This window comes from Aplidium turbinatum, chromosome 9, assembly GCF_918807975.1.
Source record: "Aplidium turbinatum chromosome 9, kaAplTurb1.1, whole genome shotgun sequence".
Classification (NCBI taxonomy): domain Eukaryota; kingdom Metazoa; phylum Chordata; class Ascidiacea; order Aplousobranchia; family Polyclinidae; genus Aplidium; species Aplidium turbinatum.
Genome location: NC_137480.1, coordinates 22,066,571 through 22,087,047, shown reverse-complemented (window position 1 = coordinate 22,087,047; position 20,477 = coordinate 22,066,571). Strand labels below are relative to the sequence as shown.

Sequence of the window (20,477 nt, the reverse complement as noted above, 5' to 3'; positions counted from 1 at the left end):
GTTGAAATAAAATCTTTAAACAACATTTATTTCAGAGAATTGTAATACGTGCTATCCATTATGTAATATTATTTCACCGGAAATATAAAAATAAACATTTGGTGGCATGAAGCTTCTAACCAAATGCCAACGACGACAAATGCGACGTTGGCCCAGCATTCGCTCAACGTTGTGTCAACAACCAATATGTTTACAATACATATTTGGAGAAAAAAATTTATTATGTGGTTTATATCACTAAACTATAACATGTTTTACACTTTTTTATTAATTGTTTGTTCAGCTAAAGAAATAATGTTAGTTGACAAATAGTTGTTTTGCGACGAAATGCCGACCGCGACGTTCGCGACCGTTCTTCAACGATCAGCCGACATTCTTTGCTGTGAGGGAAGTCAGCAGCAAAACTATTTATTTAGTCAAGTGAAGTATTTTATTAATAATGTGGGTGTCAAAGAAAAACAAAGAATTTATTCTATTTAGGGGAAAAGGTATTTTTGCAAAAAAAAACATGGCAAATTACAATGTATGCTGTGCTTGCAGCTTACGTCCATTCCGAAGGAGTTCAATTTAAAAGAGTTTGCACCGAAAATGTGTTCCATGTTGGATTGTAGCCTACATAGGCTATATACAATTGCAAAAGCAATTTTCTCACTTATGAAGCGACTGAAAACCGAAACGCTGACACACAATGGATGATGAAATCCTAGATGCTTATACTTACGTTGGTCGACTAGAATACAGAATTTAGCAGAGAATGAGATCATAACTAAAAGCAAGAACCATAAACTTAGTTTGTGACTTAAAAATCACCATTTTTGAGTCACAGACAAGCTGAAAATCATTTTTTCATGCGTCCGTAAAATTTTCTTCAAACCTTAATGCGGCCCTTCATGATCCCAATCTTGGACCACTATGTTGTAGTTCAGGGATGGCGAACCTTTTTTAGTGCATGGGTCACAAAAGAGACTTTAATCCTTGAAAAAGCAAAAGTGGGTCATACATTTAATTACATGTTGATGCGAAACTTGCTGCTGCATCTTCTCTGCAAGTCTTATTATCCTTGGTTGGTAATCGGTAGTTTTTAGCTTCACACATGCAGCACTTATATCTGAGCTGAAACGATTCCGTGTGCTTGATTGTATAGAATTCATGTGCGAAAATAAAGTTTCGCACGAAGATGAAGAACCAAACAACATTAACAGAGCTACCGCAAATCTATTCATAGTTTCAAACGAATTTGGCAGGGAGTTCCACTTTGTAAGAATTATATTTTCAGCATGGTTTTCAACAGCAGGAAAGTCACAACCATCCATATCCGTTTTTCATTTCAATTTTTTGTAGGAGATGATTTAACCCTATCTTAATACGACACGGGGTCAAATGAGGACGCCCCACTCTAATAGTGAAATATTTCACAGAAGAAAATATGCTAGAAATGTGAAATTTCTTGACTTTTAGTTTTTATTCTTTGCGAATTTTTTAAACCTAACCTGGTCTTTTTTCTACCTTCCTGCCCTTCACAATAAGCATTTTGTCCCAGGTGGCTAGACATTTTCATGAAACTGCCTACATTACAGCAGTTAATTGTCGTGGGAAGTTTTTCTCCCGCTGTGTGATCCAATTATCCAATATTTCGTTTTAGGACATTCGTTCTAATCCTACCCCGAGGCGTTGCTTTGCCGCAAAAGCGTAAAATAGGATTGTGGAGTTTTAATTACAATGTTGTGTGTGTTCGAACAATGCCCTTAGAATTGCGACTGCTTTCCACATTTCGCTGCTTTCCAGATAGAATAAACAAGTTTTATTCCGTTACAGAAAGTCTGTCCCTGATATTTCGTCGATGCATTTCTACGTTGAATCAACGTAAAATGCTTGATGATTATTGTAACAATATGTTGCTTACTTTAATTGTAGCCTATCGCACAAACTACAAATCAAACATTACGATTTTTTCTTTTTATGTGTTCTACCCTTGTTCGACGACATTGCCAAATTCATAAATACGCTTGTTTCTTAGAAGATGCTGAAGCCCAAATTTAATTATTTTTGATTTGATGCTTTTTGATGCATGTTGTATTCCCATAATTATAACAAAATTGCTCGATTATTGATTTCACAACGCCTTATCGTACCTTAGATTCTTGTAAGTATATTCACTTATATTTATCTCGTAGAGCGTCGATACAATATAATGTAACACCTGTCATGCTACATACATAACGGGTTTTGTCAGCACCACGGTGTAATGAATTCTAGGTCATTGATTTTTGTTATGAGTTCATAGCGTCCCTACAATGAAGAATGAGAGGTACTTCAAGCGGTCCCACCATTGCTAAAAATCATTATACGTTTCACATATTTGTGTGATCGGTTGTAACCGTCAAATTATGCCAATTTACTGTCATTTAACCTATTAGACAAATATAGATGAGTTTATATCGGACAGAAAACAAAGTATCCTGGCTCATTTTATTTTCTTTGCGCAAAACGTATAAACTTTACAGCTATTCTACGTCATTTTGACGTCTCATGGCACTTTGTTGTTTATGAGATGAAGAATACTTTGAATAAGACACAAAGCATTCCTGATTATTGCGGCAAACTCTTGAATTATGTAAAATCGTAATGATGAATTCCTCTAAAGGTGCGATATAGATTATCTGCAACACGTTTGCAGTATATTTAGCTCTGGCAGTACTATGAGCAACTGTCCAAATAAAACGACATCTACTTTATGTTAGTATGCTAAATACCAACGTTGCGTACAGGAGTAATGTAGAAATACACATAATATCATGGCGATATTACAAGTCAGGTTACATCATTGGGCTATATGAAAAAAATATGTTTTATGGCCCAATTAATTTGATATTGAAAAGGCCAGAAGTAAAGTAATAAACTTCGGAGCATAACTGTAGAATTTAGAGGAAATTCGGACTATGAATATCAAAGCTAACACATTAGCGAACATTTTATTCAAACGTTTCGAAAACTTCTGTTTTCATCGTCAGTCAAAAGTAAGAATGAAGCTATGTTTTTACAATGGCAAAATCGAGCGAAAAATGCGATACAGTAGTTGAGTCACCTCGGTTATCAAAATCAGTCACTCAACAACGATTCAACATCTGTCAACGTTGAATCAATGCAAATGGCTGACTCTGCCAGCAAGGGATAGTATAGCATATGAATAATAATTGTAACGAATGTCTGCTCTTTCCTCCAATTATTGTATTATTAAATTTAACTTCTTAATTGCTCAAAACACGAACAGTTGAAGAAAAAAATCTTCTCACACTCTATGTTGGATTTATTTTTCTTGCAAAATGAAGTCATTTTGTTTCAGCAAGTGGCCCGTGTGTACCTTATACCACAGTTCAAAATCATGGTTTCGATTGTGTATTATGATGCAAGGCAAACGGCAGATTTATTAGCAACCGAAGATGAAAGAGATGCAAATTTTTCGGATAGTGATGTTGATTTGCCTTTGTCTGATGGTGAAGGTGGTCAGCTAACATCTGACAAGAGTAACGAAGATGAGGTCGTGACCGTCAGACATAGGCAGTCCCAATGTCGTAGGAGCCATGCCGTCAATTCATTAGATAGCGCCTTGGATGAGGAAAATTACCATACATTGCCTGACCAGGAAGAGGAGCGAATGTCGGTGGTTGTTGACCAAAGAAGTAGAGTGAAAGTTGTTTGGAGTACCAAGGAACCACCAATAAGAGGAAGACAAAACTCTGCTAATGTGGTGCACAGTTTACCAGGAGTAAAGCGCGATTATCAATATGCAACGACGTCGTATGATGCATGGCATTTCTTATTTACAGCAGAGATGATCTACATCATTGTTTCAAGCACCAGCACATGTATACGAGAGAGGCTATCGCGAATATCGGCGGCTCAACGAACATCTTGGCATGCTTCACATTTTCAGCAAACTGATGCCACGGAACTAGAAGCATTCATTGGATTGTAGTATATTAGAGGACTACTCAAGCAAACATTTCACCGAATTAACATTGCTTTTCCCATGTATATGGACATCCTATATTTAGTGCGACAATGTCGTTGAACCGATTCAAATTTCTGTCTGCAAATATTCGTTTTGATGATAAAAGCACAAGGGCCAATCGCTGACAAAGTGACCGATTTACAGCAATCAGAGAACTTTTCCAATATTTTACTGGAAATTGTGAAAAGATTTTAATACTGCAAGACTTCCTTTCACTGGATGAGACTTTGTTTCCATCCCGCGTTGGTGTGTCCTTCAGGCAATAAGCTTCAGGCAAAAAATAAGCCTGCTAAATATGATTTGTTACTAAGAAGCATAAATAGTGCACGTATGTCATTCACCTATACCACCATAGCTTATGCGGGTAAGCCAGTAGGTGTACCAGGACCACACTATCTGACTTCCACTATGGAGTATGTGGAAACGTTGGTACACAATTTGGACAGAGTTTCTTCGCTTCAATGACGAAACATATCCCTTGATCGCTTTTACACTTCACTTGATTAGGCAGAATGGCTTTGGAACAAAAACATAACTTTAGTTGGAAAATGGCAAAGCAATAGAAAAGGGGTTAGCGAGTTAAAATCTCTCACTGATTGGGAAGCCTTCAGTACCAAAATTTACTGAGAGGAGTCGAGAAACCACATTACCGTTACGTCGTACGCAGTCAAACCAAAATCTACCGGTAAACACAATGTTCTGGTCTTATCAACTATGCAGCCAATCCTTGGAGTAACCAAAGATGACGGAAAGAAAATACATGCAATAATCAAGCTCTACGAATTTACCAAGGGTGGGACTGATGTCGTCGACCAGAAGATGGCATATTATAGCGTCAAGCCGAAGTCGGCAAAATGGACTGTGTCTGCATTTTCTTACATTTTAGACGTTGCGCGGGTCAATGCGATGACCATTAGTTACTTGAACCGCGAGTTGTCCTTTTCACAAGCCAAGGGAGATGAAAGTTTTGTAGAGGGGTGGCAGCTAGCCATGTCATTAGTCAAACTACACATGTCTAGACGAGGATGATGTACCTATTCTAGGTGGGTCACTCCGCCATACAATGTCAACATTTTTGTGACGAAACCATAGATTAACAGCAAACTCAAATTTGCTATTACCAGTGATTTTCATAATGAAATAGCGGGCTATCACAAGATTTGTTCTTATCATGTTATCGTTGATTATGGGATTAGATATTTTAATCACAGTATTTGGTCATAACCGTTTTATTCAAAAGCGGGGTATTTTTCTATCTATAAATTGATCGAAATATTACTTATAAATCTGTGCGGTTCAATTTCATTGCCATTATACTTGACGATGCTAATTTACTACACTTGCAATACGGTCTGTTTTGTACAATATTTCGCACAAGTTATATTTTTTTTGTGACTGGAATTTCTTGTCTTCGAAGAATTTTGATAAGTCAGTTTTTCTCAATGCAATGACGAGCTGCATGTCTTCATTTTCAATAAACAGTGCCTGGATGACATTATGTGTTTCCATTTTCGCTGATAGGCATTACTTTCACAGATCAAATGTTTGTACTGTTTCAACGTCTGACGACGGTGAACCGCTGTAAAGCGGCCGATATTTCCTGCGAAAGTTTTGCGTAACAAAAAAGCATTCATTCAAGAGGAATGCAATTTGAAACAAACTCATGATTTTCTTAGGTTGTATCGCAGCACCGCTGAACGTTGTATCGACATAAGCAAAGTATCTATTAGCTGTTAGCACTCGCAATGACACGATAGGACATATCAAGCTGTGCTTATTTCTCTAGGATGAGAATTGGGTCAGGACAAGAGCGGTAAACCAGAGTTGACCTTTCGCTGCTTGATATTTGAGCAAACAAATTATATGGTAGATTATAAATATTAGTTCAATTTCTTTGTAACGTAAAAACGCCCAAAAATGCCTTGTATTTATGAAGAAAAGTAAATTTTTGTTTAGTTTAGCATTACTCCATGTTATAATTTAAAAATATGCGTTCGAACGGTCAATTTTGAAGCTATTTTCGGGAAATTAGAATAAAAACCGACTTTCTATCGTTTTTTCATCTCAAACACTTTATTTCAATAATGTTGTGGGGTAAAATTTTAATTTCTATACGCACAATACACATGGCTATTATCTTGCAAAATATTTTGGCTCTGTGATTTTCATAGCTCCCGTCATTAGCGATTAATTAGCACGGGGCTAAAATAGCCCGTGTCGAACTTTCCGCGTACGAAAACAGCTCGTATTAAGATAGGGTTAAGTCTACAAATTTTGTTTTCCAAACTGTGCTTTCTTGAAAAGTCTATCATTTCCATTTCCAAGTTGTAAAGACGAAGCCATTCGAAGTTTGATAATTCAAGATTTTCAAATTGAATTGCATGCGGGAAAAGAATGAACTGCAATGTAGTATCTAGCTTTCGGAACTGGGTAAACCTTTCCGACATTACATTTTTGGCCTCTTTCGTCAGTAAAATATACTTGTTGAGTGCAGTTTGCTTTTGTTCATAAGTTTAATTGGTGCTGGTAAAGTGCTTCAACAACTGAGGAAAATATTTCAGCTGACCTTGTTCAAGGTCTACAGAAAAAATAGAGAGTTTCTTCTCAAATGCTTTAATATGCCCAAACATGGATAATACAATATTTCCACAGCCTTGCAATTTAGTATTTAACTTATTGTAATGCATTGTGAAATCAGCGAAAAAATGTAAATCATTCAACCACGTACTTTCGCTTAACTCTGGATATTTTTGATTTTTTTCAGCTAAAAAAGTTGTAGGCTACTTCTTCCAACAATTCAACAAATCGCTGTAAAACATTACCACAACTTAAGTTGTGTCAGACTGCTATATGGCAATTCGGTACGGTACTAGATTAAAATAGGGTGGGGCCTTATTACAAATATTTAGTGAAACATTTATTCTTTGCTGAAATATTTGTTTAAATTTCATTATTTTAAAAAAGACAACTGGGTCACTGAAAATCTGTGATGGGTCACTTCGTGACCCGTGGGTCAGTGGTTCGCCATCCCTGTTGTAGTTGATTATTACAGATGCTTTTTGCATTAGAGTGTTACGTAGTACATCAAGTAGGCTGAACAAATTGATTTCCTTGTGGCGTCAATGAGAGTCACGATGTGGGGATGGGGATAGTACCATTACCATGTTATTGGATTGTCAGTGGTTACAAGAGTAGGTACTCACTGCTTTCCTACAATCCCTCCTCTGTCTGCCTCAACCATACTTGCAATTGTTTCCTGTTGTTTTTTGATTTATTGAGTTAATGAGTTTGGATATAAACCTGATTTTATATAAACTTATAATGGCTTTAACAAGGATAACTTAAATCCGTGATACACATGGGCATCCCTCTAGCTTGCTATTTCAACTGCTTTAAGAAAGGGTTGATAAGAGCTGGTTAGTGATTTTAAAGCGGCACATACAAGAAAATAAGTTCAAATATTGCTGTTTCAGAGGTATTGCACAACTTATGCAGTCCCGCTACCAGCATATGGCCGGCGTTTTGTCATTTTTGGATTAGTAAATTCCTTGAATATGACACACATTACAAAAAAAGCAGTTACGACTAAGTACGCGAGAAGCACGAAGCTTTCCCTCATTTTCATTACTGCAAGAAAAAATTCGTAGCCTGTTCACCATAAGCTACATTACAATTTTTTTTTCCTTTTATGTTTTTAGATTAAGCTTAGTTGCATGGTATATCAACTTTTAGACATCAATGCAATTTATGATGATTTATTATGGAATGATAAAAAGAAAATCAGTGCGGTGCAGAAAATAGCCTAAAGAAAAAACATGAAATTTAAATGTTTTTAGTCAATAATATCTTGCATTAAAACAAAGTTTGTTACCAAAAACACTGTTTCCATCAACGTATCAATTATGCACTATGAGCACATAAAAATATGGAATGGAGTAACTAAGAAACGTTTCTCAACGTTTTCTTAACAAACATAGCAAAGATGTCAACAAACGTAATGTTAACGTCACCACAGTTTATTTGGATTGACAACAGTTAGTCGTAAAACAACCCAGGTCTATTGACATATCTTCACGGCATCTTTATGTCATATATACAATGAGATTAATGTTATATTAATTAATATGAGCTTATTATCATTCGATTTTGGTATATCAAATATAGTTATTACTTTCCAAAACCTTTACAGCCTGTTTCACTGTAAAAAGGGAGCATCAGAAGGTCCTTATACAAATAGAAAACTGTTCTATTTGAATAAGGACCTTATCTCCTTTTAGTGTGAAACAGGCTGTAAAGGTTTTCATCATCATCATTATGGTCCTTCCTCGTATTGAGGGTTGGATACAATGCGCCATTGTTCTTGACCATGAGCTGTTCGTACTGCATTTTCATAACTTGATTTTGTCCATTTAGTGATGTTTGACGTTCAAATCATTCTTGGTCTGCCTTTGTTTCTTTTACCGTTTATCTTCCCTTCTGTTAATGATCTTTGTAACGAGTTTTGCTTTATTGTGTGTCCAAAATACTTTCATTTTCTTCTTTTGACTATTTGTAAGCGAATTTTGCTTGAATTAAATTTGGATAATACTTCATCTTTAGTGATTTTTTGTTTCCGTGAATTTTTAACATTTGCCTGTATGACCAGAGCTCGAAGGCATCCATCTGTGTTTCCATTTTTTTGACACAGTCCAAGTTTCAGAGTTGTATAAAAGGGTTGACCAGACATAGCATTTTAATATCCTTTGACGAATTTATAAATTTAAACTTTGATTGATTAAAATGTACCTTCTCAAGGTTTTAGAAGGTACAATAACAACTATATTATATGTAATTTGTTCTGCTTGACTTTTTACTGGGCATTGAACACTTTTTGTAGTATTAATAGTAATTGTTGTTTCAGTATATTAAGTACAGATACTGTATTTCTAACAAAAAGTTGAAAGACAGAAAAATTACAGTAAACTTTACGACTTTCCAAATCTATACTGAACCAATACGCATGATGAATGATTTGAATTTCTTTGAATTAGACAAATCATCAATGTCTTGTATATACAAATATACCGCCAGGATTTATTGGTGATCAAAGCAAAGTCACGAATATCTGTCAAATGATTATTGGTTTCAATGATTGCATGAATTTATAGCAAAACATCCCAGCTCTTTTTCTGAGAAAAATGTTCATAGTTTGTTCACTTCAGCTGAAAAAAAAGTGGAAGTAAAGTGGCATCCGATTACTTCAAATTATTTTCATTTCTGGCCATCAAAGCAAAAACATTCATTTTTCATTACATTCATAGTCTAGAAATGGTGAAAAATACAAAATGCAAAAGTAAAAGCGATCTTCAGACAGAAATGATATACCAAATAAAAGTTGCGTTACGTTGATATGACAATTGTTTTTTGAAAATCAGATAAATTCAAATATTGTATTGTTTAATTAACATTTCATAGCAAATAATAGAATAATTTATAATTCCTTATTAATATTAATTATTTATTTTGATTATCAACCTTGTGAGGATCCCCAATTAGGGTGAAACAGGCCGTAAACGCTGTTAGATGACTGATAACTAGGTTATATACAGTAAGATGATTAATTTCGCTCTGCTTGGCTTTTCTGTTTGGCATTGAGCACTTTTTGTAATATTGATAATATTTTTTGTTTAATTAAAAAATGCAGTTGATGGTTACTTTCTAATGGAAACAGAAAGAATGAGTTAAAAAGTATTTTATTTGATGCAGTAACTGGTATTTATTTTGTGTCAACCAATTACTGTAGTTGTAGTCCTGTAAAATAAAACTTTCACATATTTTCTTTGTGTCTTTTCGACTAATAGATAAAAATAAATTACCTTGTTTTACCCCTACACTGTTGTGTTGTATTATCCCAAGTTGTTTCCGCACCACAGGCACACTCGTAACTTCCAATAGTGTTTCTGCATATCATAAAAAATCCAGTACAGCTGTGTTGATTTTCACATTCGTCGATATCTGCGTATTTTTATAAGAAAGTAACATTTATTAGCGAACATTGTTTAGTTTATGTTTTGATAATAATTAAGACGATTTTTAAGTAAATGCAAATTAAATTTTCTTTACTGGATTCACTTCAATCTTACACAGCTAAAACCCTTTACGCTCCACATGACAGATCATTTTTGATTAAAGTGGCTACCGATCAAAGTCATGTTATAAATATCCTGTTCAGAGTTGCCAGTTCCACGGTTTTCCCGCAGAATTAGACTAGTTTTATTTTGGAGTCATGGTAAAATTTTAACAGTCGCGGAAAGCTTTGACAGTTGCTTTTTTTTGGTTTCGTTCCATTTTCACCAAAATGTCTTCGATTTTTACTATATTTTGCGTATATTTGTCGTATTTTAGGCTACTTTTGAGCTTGTTTCATCACTTCTGAGAATTGGGCTACTTTTGGACTACTTTTCATTCGCAATTTGGCTGAAAATGTTAAAAACATCTGGCATCCTTGATCATTTTATATGACAGCCGCTACTGATGAAAGATAATTATTTAATACTGATAAAAAAATATAAGCCGCCTCCGAATTTAAACCGCACGAATGATGAAAAATAAAAAGTACATAACGCACGGTTTACAATCGAGCAAATATTGTAGCCCACAGTATGTGTCATCAAACGAACACTAACATTGGTGTTAGTTGCTTAGGCTAGTTTCATTGGTCAAATTTCTTTCTTATAACTTTTCTGTAGCCTACACAAAATTGCATGATTTAAGTTTTTGTCAACGATTATATTCGACTTTAAAGCTTTCATAATAACCTATTGTGGTGAAACAAATTGTTGGAAAACGAAGGTAAGTTGGCTCGTCTTTATCAGGCATGCAAAATCATTATGACTGTGAAATATTTGTATCTTACTAGCAACATTGAACCAGTCAAAACTTTTCGAAAAAAGAGTTTGAGATAAAAAAAATCCTGTTTTTTATCAACGTTTCCTGAAATCAATATGACAGCTCAGAGCCATCCATTTGTAACTGAGCTTCTGTTTCTTCCTTGCTGAAATAAAAAGTCTCATTTGACTCATTGCAAAGCGCTTAGCTATAAAAATGTGAATCACACGTTAGATCACCAGAAAACATGATAATATTTTGCGAAAACACGATGTTTCACTGACTGTACGGTTCTGATATATGCCAACCAATCATGCCAAAATGGCTGCTAAATAAACATAATGGTTTGCTGGCAGTTAGGCTTATATGCAAATGTTCTTCCGGGTTTGTTGGGAATCTTAGAAAAAAGTTAATGAAGTTAACTAAATATATAACTTAATAAAACGTTTCATAATTACAGCTGTATAACATAATGCTATACATAGGCTATATAACATATAAAGCTGTTTGCTGTAAACGTTGATAAGTCACATTTTGGCATTTCGAGAAAAAGACGTTTGAAGTGTTCAAATATATGCTAAAAAATTAAAACATTAAAATATTTTATTGAGGGTATGTGCGTTTGACTGAGATTTTGGATACATTTTAGGCCTGGTAAGTTTGAGCTGACTTTTTCTATATTTTCGAATAAAATGTGGACTTATCAACTTTTCCCTCTAATTTGTGAATTATCAACTTTTTGGGCGAAATTCCACATCTCAACTTTGTACCTAATAGTTTTTGTGCAAAAGTTGGTATGCACACTGTTCAAAACAATTTTCTTTGAACCATTTAAAATGTACAGAAAACGGTATGAGAAGGATTTTTAGCTATTTTATTTTTCCCAAAAAACGAAAGTGTCTGTTTAAGATCATAATATTTGCTGATGACGTGTGGTTGTACGTTTTTGTCACAGATCATGGTGCAGCATAATCAGTTCAATGTTATTATCAGGTGTGACACGAAGCAACTGCAATGATTTGAAAGGCATGTTTTGCCTATTTCCAACGTATCCTTCTAAAATGTAAATATCTAATTGCCTCTCAAGCTAAGATTAAAATTTTATTTGTTTTTTGGCAGTTTTCACAACTTGTTTTCACTTATAACGTACGTATGACTATATACGTATATAATATATGACTATATTATATACGGAACGTAATTTAACAAATCACAACTTAGTGAAATTAGAATATAGGTCACGCCAATATAGATTTAAATAAGAAAGGGGGTAAAAACTTGTCAAATAAAGTAAACAATATCACACCAATTCAGAAGAATCCATTTATTAAAATATAGAGCTTTCGCCTCACATGTGTGGTTTCTTCAGTATAATCTTATTCAAATAGAATAATTCTATTGATTCTATTATGATTCTATTTGAATAAGATTTAAATAAAACCACTTTGACATTCATTGTTATCTACAAATTACTGTTTCAATCATGTTGCCATAGCCTGCACTGTGTATTTAATGCAGAAAAATAGAGAAAACATCGGCTGGTTTAGAAATTAACTGAAGCTTTCCATTTTTTAGACTATGTATAACAGTAGCCTTCTGTCATTAAACGAGCATTTTTATTAAAACGAACAATTAGCAACACTTTACCTTCTTCGCAGCATTCTCCAGACCATCCCGAATCACATTGACACTGAGTACCGTTTAACACTCCTTCATTGTGACAAATTCTGTTACAAGGTCTTTCTTCTTCAATATTATTTGGGCAAAGTGCTCCGTTACATTGGGGGGACACAACGATGGAGCGCGATCGTGTCTCGATGCCATTTGGTCCACAGCTTGATGAACAATTAGACCATTCCGTCCATTGAGTCATTTCGCAATCGACTAAATAAGATGTTTTTTTGTTATTATAATGTTAAATGTAGTGTTGTTGCTGGGTTATGTCTGTTTATGGTTTAAATATCTTACAATTATCTCAACAACAAACATTTGGTTTAGAAACACCAGTCGCTCTTCTGGTGAAAATTGAGCTAAACTATCACAGAGTGTTTCATGTGATACTTTATAACCTGCATTTATTCCGACGTATCGCCAATGATACAGGACTGAGTTCTTCAGGGGGCTAAATCAGATAATGGCTACCAGTCTAGCATGGCACCGATTCATTTATGCCTCGAACATCGAATTAAGTTGTTATAAATAAACTAAACATTCTGCATGGTCGTGTTTGCAGATTATCACCTGAAACACTTTATGATAGTTTAACTTAGTTTACACCAGAAGAGCGTTTCATGTTATTGAAATAAATGCTTGGTGAAAAGACTAATTGAACTTTTAACAAAATTTTTCTTTCTATTGATGTGAATCTTCGCAAACATCTAGTAGAACACTTTATTGGAGGAGCTAGTGATCATTTAACTAAAGCCTTTAAGCTAAAGCAAATAAAAAAAAAAAAAACTAATATTGTAAAAACAGAGAGAGACTGTTCACCAGGCATTTGGTAATAAAATTGATTTGCGTTCTTCTGGTGACTATTTACTAGGTTACCTCGTGATGTTCAAGATGATAACTAGCTTTTGTATTTCCGACGTTTCGTCAGTCAGCACGACTGACTTTTTCAAGGTTGCTAAAACAGGTTAACACAACCTGTTCAGCAACGATGGCACAACACAAAAACATACTGATAAAATGAATAGAGTAAAGCAGCAAGAATCAGAATTAAAACACGCCACAAGATACCTAGAGGTTAAACTTATTCACCGCAAATTCACCGCATTTAGTTTAACCTCTAGGTATCTTGTGGCGTGTTTTAATTCTGATTCTTGCTGCTTTACTCTATTCATTTTATCAGTATGTTTTTGTGTTGTGCCATCGTTGCTGAACAGGTTGTGTTAACCTGTTTTAGCCACCTTGATAAAGTCAGTCGTGCTGACTGACGAAACGTCGGAAATACAAAAGCTAGTTATCATCTTGAACATCACGAGGTAACCTAGTAAATAGTCACCAGAAGAACGCAAATCAATTTTATTAAACTAATATTGCTTAATGACCTGGACAGCATTGTGGGTTACAGGATCGAGATGACGTAGAAGAACCACTGCATCTTCCTCCACATCTTGGTGAAACGCGGTGACTTCGTGATCTAGTTTGCCGCCCCCCACCACAGGTAGTCGAACATGATCCATAGCTACTCCATGGATTCCAAACGCAATTTACAGGGCAGCAGTGATTGTTACATGACCGAGATGAACTAGAAGAACCACTGCATCTTCCTCCACATCTTGGTGAAACGCGGTGACTTCGTGATCTAGTTTGCCGCCCCCCACCACAGGTAGTCGAACATGATCCATAGCTACTCCATGGATTCCAAACGCAATTTACAGGGCAGCAGTGATTGTTACATGACCGAGATGAAGTAGATGGCCCGGAACATCCAGAACCAAAGCAACTTGCTTGTCTTGCTACTGATCGTGATCTTGATTGTGTTCCTCCTCCACATCTAGCTGAACAAGAACCGTAGCCGCTCCAACCACCCCACCGACAATCTACTGTAGATTGGAGACTGTAATTGTATAAATAAAAGCATTATTTTGCTGAGTTTACAAAGCTGAGAATTGCGAGAGTCTGAACGACGGTGGAGACGATGTTGCCATAACATCGTTTCAAATCACGCGTTTTGTACTGGCAAGAGACTTAATGGTATGCCAAAATTAATAGGACCTGCCGACGCTATGAATTTATCCATTTGCTGTTTCCGTTGTGTTGAATTTATAATTCGCAACATAATGTGTTATCACAATGACATCATAAAAAATGGCGATTGGTTTTTGTTGTTGCTCGAAAAATAGGTAGTCAAGTTATTTTGGTGCCCTAACGCATTGAATTTTTTCTTGTATTAAATGGTATATTAAAATGATTATATCGAATGTAGTTACTATTTTCTAAAACTGTTCTATAGTAGTTATTTTCTCTGTTTCATGAAACAGGCTGTAGAGATTTTAGTGAATAGTAACTACATTTGATGTAATTCGCTCTGCTTGGCTATTTTCTTGACATTGAACACTTTGTGTGATATTAATAGTATTTATTGTTTAAAATGATTATATAACTTATAATGTATCATAGTTTTCAAACTTATTGTTAAATCTGTTAATTACTGTTTGTTAGATACCGCTTGTGGCCTTTGCATAATAGAAAAATTGCGTTTAGAAGTGCAAACTAATGGGGTTGTGCGATCCACTCGGTGGCGCTACAACTGGGTTCTAGCAACACGCTCGCAGTGATTGCTTCAAGCTTTAGCACCCTTTGCGTAACGCGCGTAGGCCTACAGCTGATATGGGTGGGATGGGAGTGCAGTTTTGTGTTGATGTGAGGGTAAGAAGGTGCATATTACAAAGCTTGATACATTGTAGGCTTGATTTAACGTTGCTGTGGCTATAAAAGCAAATAAGTAAACAGGCGTTTTCGAACACATTGCATGACAACACATTGCTTGAAAGCAAACAGTGTGCCATCAGTGTTCACTTTCAAACCAACACTTGCTACCTCAGGAAGAGGAGCGTGTTTGAAACGAAGATTAGAAAAACTTTGTAACATTGAAGATTGGCAGCATGAAGAAGAGGTTGTTGATCATGCTGAATGTACAACAGAACCTCATTGCAAGAGAAGGAAAGCGACTTCAGTTGCAATTCAGTGCAGCCTGGATAGCAACGACAATATCGGAGGAAGCGCTTTAACTGGAATGAAAATTGAATATTACAATGAAAATAAGCAAGTCATAAACTACTACACTGGTTTCGATGATTATGATAACTTTATGTTATTCTTGCGTTGCTTGGGGCCAGCTGCATATGACTTGAACTATACCAGCAACAAACTTGACCCACCAAACCAGCTCTTTCTTACTCTAATGAAGCTAAGACAATCAAAGGAAACTAAAGAGCTGAGTTTTCTCTTTCACATTAGTGAAAGCACAGTTTCATTAATTTTCAGGGTATGGATCAACTTTATGTATTTTCAGCTGAAGGAACTTAATATTTGGCCATCTCGAGCTGTTGTGGATGAACACATGCCCACACAATTTCAAAATTCATTCCCCACAACACGTGTCATTTTAGATGCAACTGAAATACCAATCAATAAGCCAAGAAAAGTTGATGGTCAAAGCATGACGTTCTCCACTTACAAGAATAAGAACACACTAAAAATTATGATTGGCATCACCCCAATGGGCTGGTATCGTACGTAGGCCCATCAACAGGTGGATGTTCAAGTGATCGCCAACTTATCGAGCAAAGTGCTCTCTACAAACAAGCTAATGAACACTTTTCACAAGGGGATAGCATCATGGCTGACAGAGGTATTCTTGTGCAGGATCGTTTCGCACCTTATGATGTTGCAGTCAACACGCCTACCATGCTGAAAGGGAAGCACCAACTTGATGCAGATGTGGTTGTCTCGGATAGACGCATTGTATCATCACGCATACATGTCGAGCGTGTTATTGGACTGAGCAAGACATATAAAATTTTGACTAACCCACTGCCTTACCAGAATGTCCCAATGGCATCACGTATCGTGTTTGTATGTTTTATGCTGTGTAACTTTCGTAAACCTATTGTTAGTTGATTTTGTGATTACTTTCTTTCTTAGCAAAATCTCTTCGGGAGGTTTTCTTTGCCTACCGGCTTTCTCTTTTTTTATACTACCGCAGCAGCGTTCCTCCTCACATAACGTAGCTGGCCTTGCACCATTGCTGGTGATGCGGCCATGTGTTTTTATAATTATTTTTTCTGACTGTAAGCTGTTTTATAATGCATGTTAGCCTATAACGCTAGCTCGTTTTGCCGCATCTTCCCTTTTCCGTTCTCGAGTTGCGCTGCTCGAGTTAAAGTGAAAATTATCTTTTGCTTATGGCTTAAATGTAGCCAAATTGTGGACTTAAATTAATTTTTGTTATTTATTGTATAACCAGCATGTCGTACTCGATAACGGGAATAAAACAAGCAACAACAAATATGAAACAAGTGTTAGTGCAAACTTAAATAACAAACGAAATTTATTGCGACAACAAATTGATCGTAGTTTCCCGTCTTACTATGATGACTGGGTAGATGCAAGGCTACAGTTAGGTCATGGTAGCTACAACATCGCCAGTTTATGGGTCAACATGTGTACACTATGGTATTCAAAACATGTGTTGTGCGGAAACTGACTCCACAACTTTAACCTGTAAGCTGTGTCAACCTTCTACTGTACACTTAGTTAATTACAAGTACTTTTGCAACTTTATGAGAATTCTGTAACTTTATGAGATGTTTTTCTTATTTTTGTATCACTCTGCTTTCCAACCTTCTAAAAACAAACATGTTTTGATAACTACAATGCATATCCGAATCATATTTTAAGTTATTCTTTCGCCCACGCATAACCAAGCGCTGTACAACGCATCGTCTATATGCTGCGCAAGGCTAGTTCTCGTCTAGAAGGACCCAGTTGTACCGCTGCTAGTGGTTTCGTGGTATCCTGTCACACAACCCCATTGCTTTCGACACAAACACTTTGCATTTATTTTTGAACAGTTTGTGGTGACTTGATAGTTGGACATACGCCTAATAAGAAAGGACAAATTTTTGCGTTTGAACTAAGCAATGTATTTTAAGAAAAATTGTACAATTCTTCTTTGTTTAATGTCTGATAATAGTTGTAAAACAAAATAATCTACATACGTATTTAAAACAATTTGTGCAACAACATTTTTTGGAAATTTGTGAGGAAAAGGCAAAAACGGTTTACTTTTGATTGAAACTATTTACCGATTTACTAACTTGCTAAGTTACCTAATATGTATCCATAAGCTTTCAGCTGGGTATACAAAAAGAACCAGCGTCCGCTGTCCGTATGCGGTCTCGAAATGTGGTCGCAATGATGATTTTATGTGGCAGCGATATAATTTTGTTTAACATTAAAACTAAATTATTTCGATGTTAAACATAAAACTATCAAAGGTTATAGTGACTTTTTGGTAATACAATTTTATTATGTCGGTAAATGTTTTTAAATTGTTACAGAGTGACATAGCTACTGCGTTTACAGTAAAAGTCATTTGGCATGGGATTGAACCTTGATTAGTTGAAACGTGCAAACTGCATCTCGAAAGATACAAAACATTCGTGGTGAAAGTAAAGTAAAAGGTTGGCCAAGCTCATATGTGTTATGAAAAGTAGGCCAAATAAAATATATAGATAGAGCAGCAAAGAAAAAAATAACCTTGATTTGTTGTTATGACTCTTGCCATAGTGAATAAAAATTGTTAAAGTGTAGTTGCGACAAAAAAAATTAGTGTTTCTTTAGTGGTGTAAGATGCCAAGCTACCCGCTCTCAGTGGATTAATTAAATAAAAGTGTCACCAGACGTTTTTCCATTATCCTGCAGAAATGTTATCTTTGGGTAGCTCAAAAGTAGACCAACGCGAAACTACTCTATTGTAAAATTGGAGAAACCACACAAACTTATACGACTTTGTGTTATCTTACCTAAAAACTACATAACCTATAGATAAAAATAACATCAAAAATAAACTATTATGTCACCCTATTTAAATTAGACAATTTTCGTCATGTCTTCTACGTCGCATTAGAAATTTTACAGGCGCAGCAATATTGTTTCATCGTTTACACATCCGCATTCCGCAACAGTGAATAAATTTCCCATCCCTGCTTTAAGATACCAGTGATAAGATATAAAACTTGAAAACGATGGGTTTCTTTTAAGCAAATAAATTTAAATTATTTTTTATACTTAACCAAATATAAGGGATATACTTTTAAATGATTATTATGAGCTCGCTTTAATTAATTTATGTGTGCAAATATTCGCAAAATATTCAAGCTAAAGAAAAATTTGTCTAAAATTGTTTTGCCAGCTTGGGAAACTTTTGAACTGTTATGCGATAGCTCTTTAAACTCCAATTCTATCGCTGATTTGCAGCATTTGAATTAGAAAGTTTATCATCTTTTTAAAATCGTATTTGTTTATCATGTATACTTTTCATCTAGGTATATATGGCCAAGAGTTTACTATAGTAATTCTGCCAGTCCTGATCTACAGTGCCCCACCATTTTGGCTGCTTCGGGTTAATCCTCAGCATTACTAGTTTCACCGCGTAGGGACGATGGTGTTGGACTTTGGGCTTAACTTACTTGTACCAACAAACCGACAAAACCAACACCAACATACACCTAATACACACAGCAAACAACAGAGAATCTTGGAAACGTTTCATACACGAGGCAGTCTATATGCTTGGAATCAAGTGCGACAATAAAAAAAAGAAGATTTGTTTATCTGACAAAATATAATCTAATAATATTGATTACTAAAATTGTTATGTATTATTATTTTTTGTTTATTTACCAGAGTAGTGCAAGCAAAGGATTTCCTCGAATCACATCACAATATGAAGCCGAGGAAAAGGAAATTGAACAAACAAGAAAAAGCAGCAACACCAACTTCATATTGTAGGCTACTTTGAATTTTCAGAAATAAAGATATCGACTCAAGCCTATATTGCTGCTGGTTTCTACTTATCTAAAACATATATTTCTTATAGTTTATTATTTTCATAATTATACATTGCATAGCAACGAAATGAGGCTAAGAATAATGTATTGAAGCACACATATGAGTTCATAATGCCCTGCATATCTATAAGGTTCGCCTACAAGATTTACGTTCGTGAATGGTAAAACCAAATTAAATATTGACCTTATATAAATTAATATAATAATGCAAATAGGTATGTACGTTGCCTAATTGCTTGTTTAAAAACATCTGCACGAGAATAAATACATATTAAATCTAACCACTATAAAAAAAACTTTGAAACCTTTATGAAGGTGTGCAATTGAGGTTTTATATTTTCTCCTTATTGAGATTAAAAAAGTTTGTAGTTTTATATTTTGGTTTTATCATGACGTTCAAGTTTATTAATATGTTATCATCTTACTGTATACTAGCCTATTATTAATTATACTATTATTGAAATACTGCTTGCTTTTATTTGTATGAGCATTTATCCTAAAAATATATTTTGTTGCCAAACAATGTAAACCGGTAAATTGTCTGTTGTAATGAACAAAGCATTAATAAAACCTAACTTGAAAAAACATCATTCTGTTTATTATTACTGAAATGTTCAAATAAAATGTAAGACCGTTTACATTTAACAGCACCAATCAAAGCTTTAACACCTTATGCTTTCATGCGTCTCTAACAATTGTTCCAAAATTATGCTAAAGACAGCTTAGCTTCTTAGTTTGGCCCAAGCTTCCTCTTTCATCATCATATATACTCGCAAAATGTTTTGGTGTATTTCCAAGGTAATCGCATTGATAAAAACAAAACAATTTATTATTTCATTTTCAGAAACACTAACGCTTATTTGACAACAGGAAAATCGTGATTGTTTCATGGCACGAATATTCTTCAACTCAAGTTTCGTTTTGCTTTTGCTACATATTGACATGAAAAGTACAAAGCAATTATTGTTTTGCACACAACGATTCGACGCAAGTACTTTTTGTGAGATTAAATACAT

At 35.1% G+C, this 20,477-nt stretch overlaps 1 pseudogene; it reads left to right on the top strand.

Annotated features, from left to right (window-relative positions):
- Window positions 1-15,356: 15,356 nt before the first annotated feature.
- LOC145776802 (uncharacterized) lies at window positions 15,357-16,507 on the top strand (annotated as a pseudogene).
- The last annotated feature ends 3,970 nt before the right edge of the window (window positions 16,508-20,477 follow it).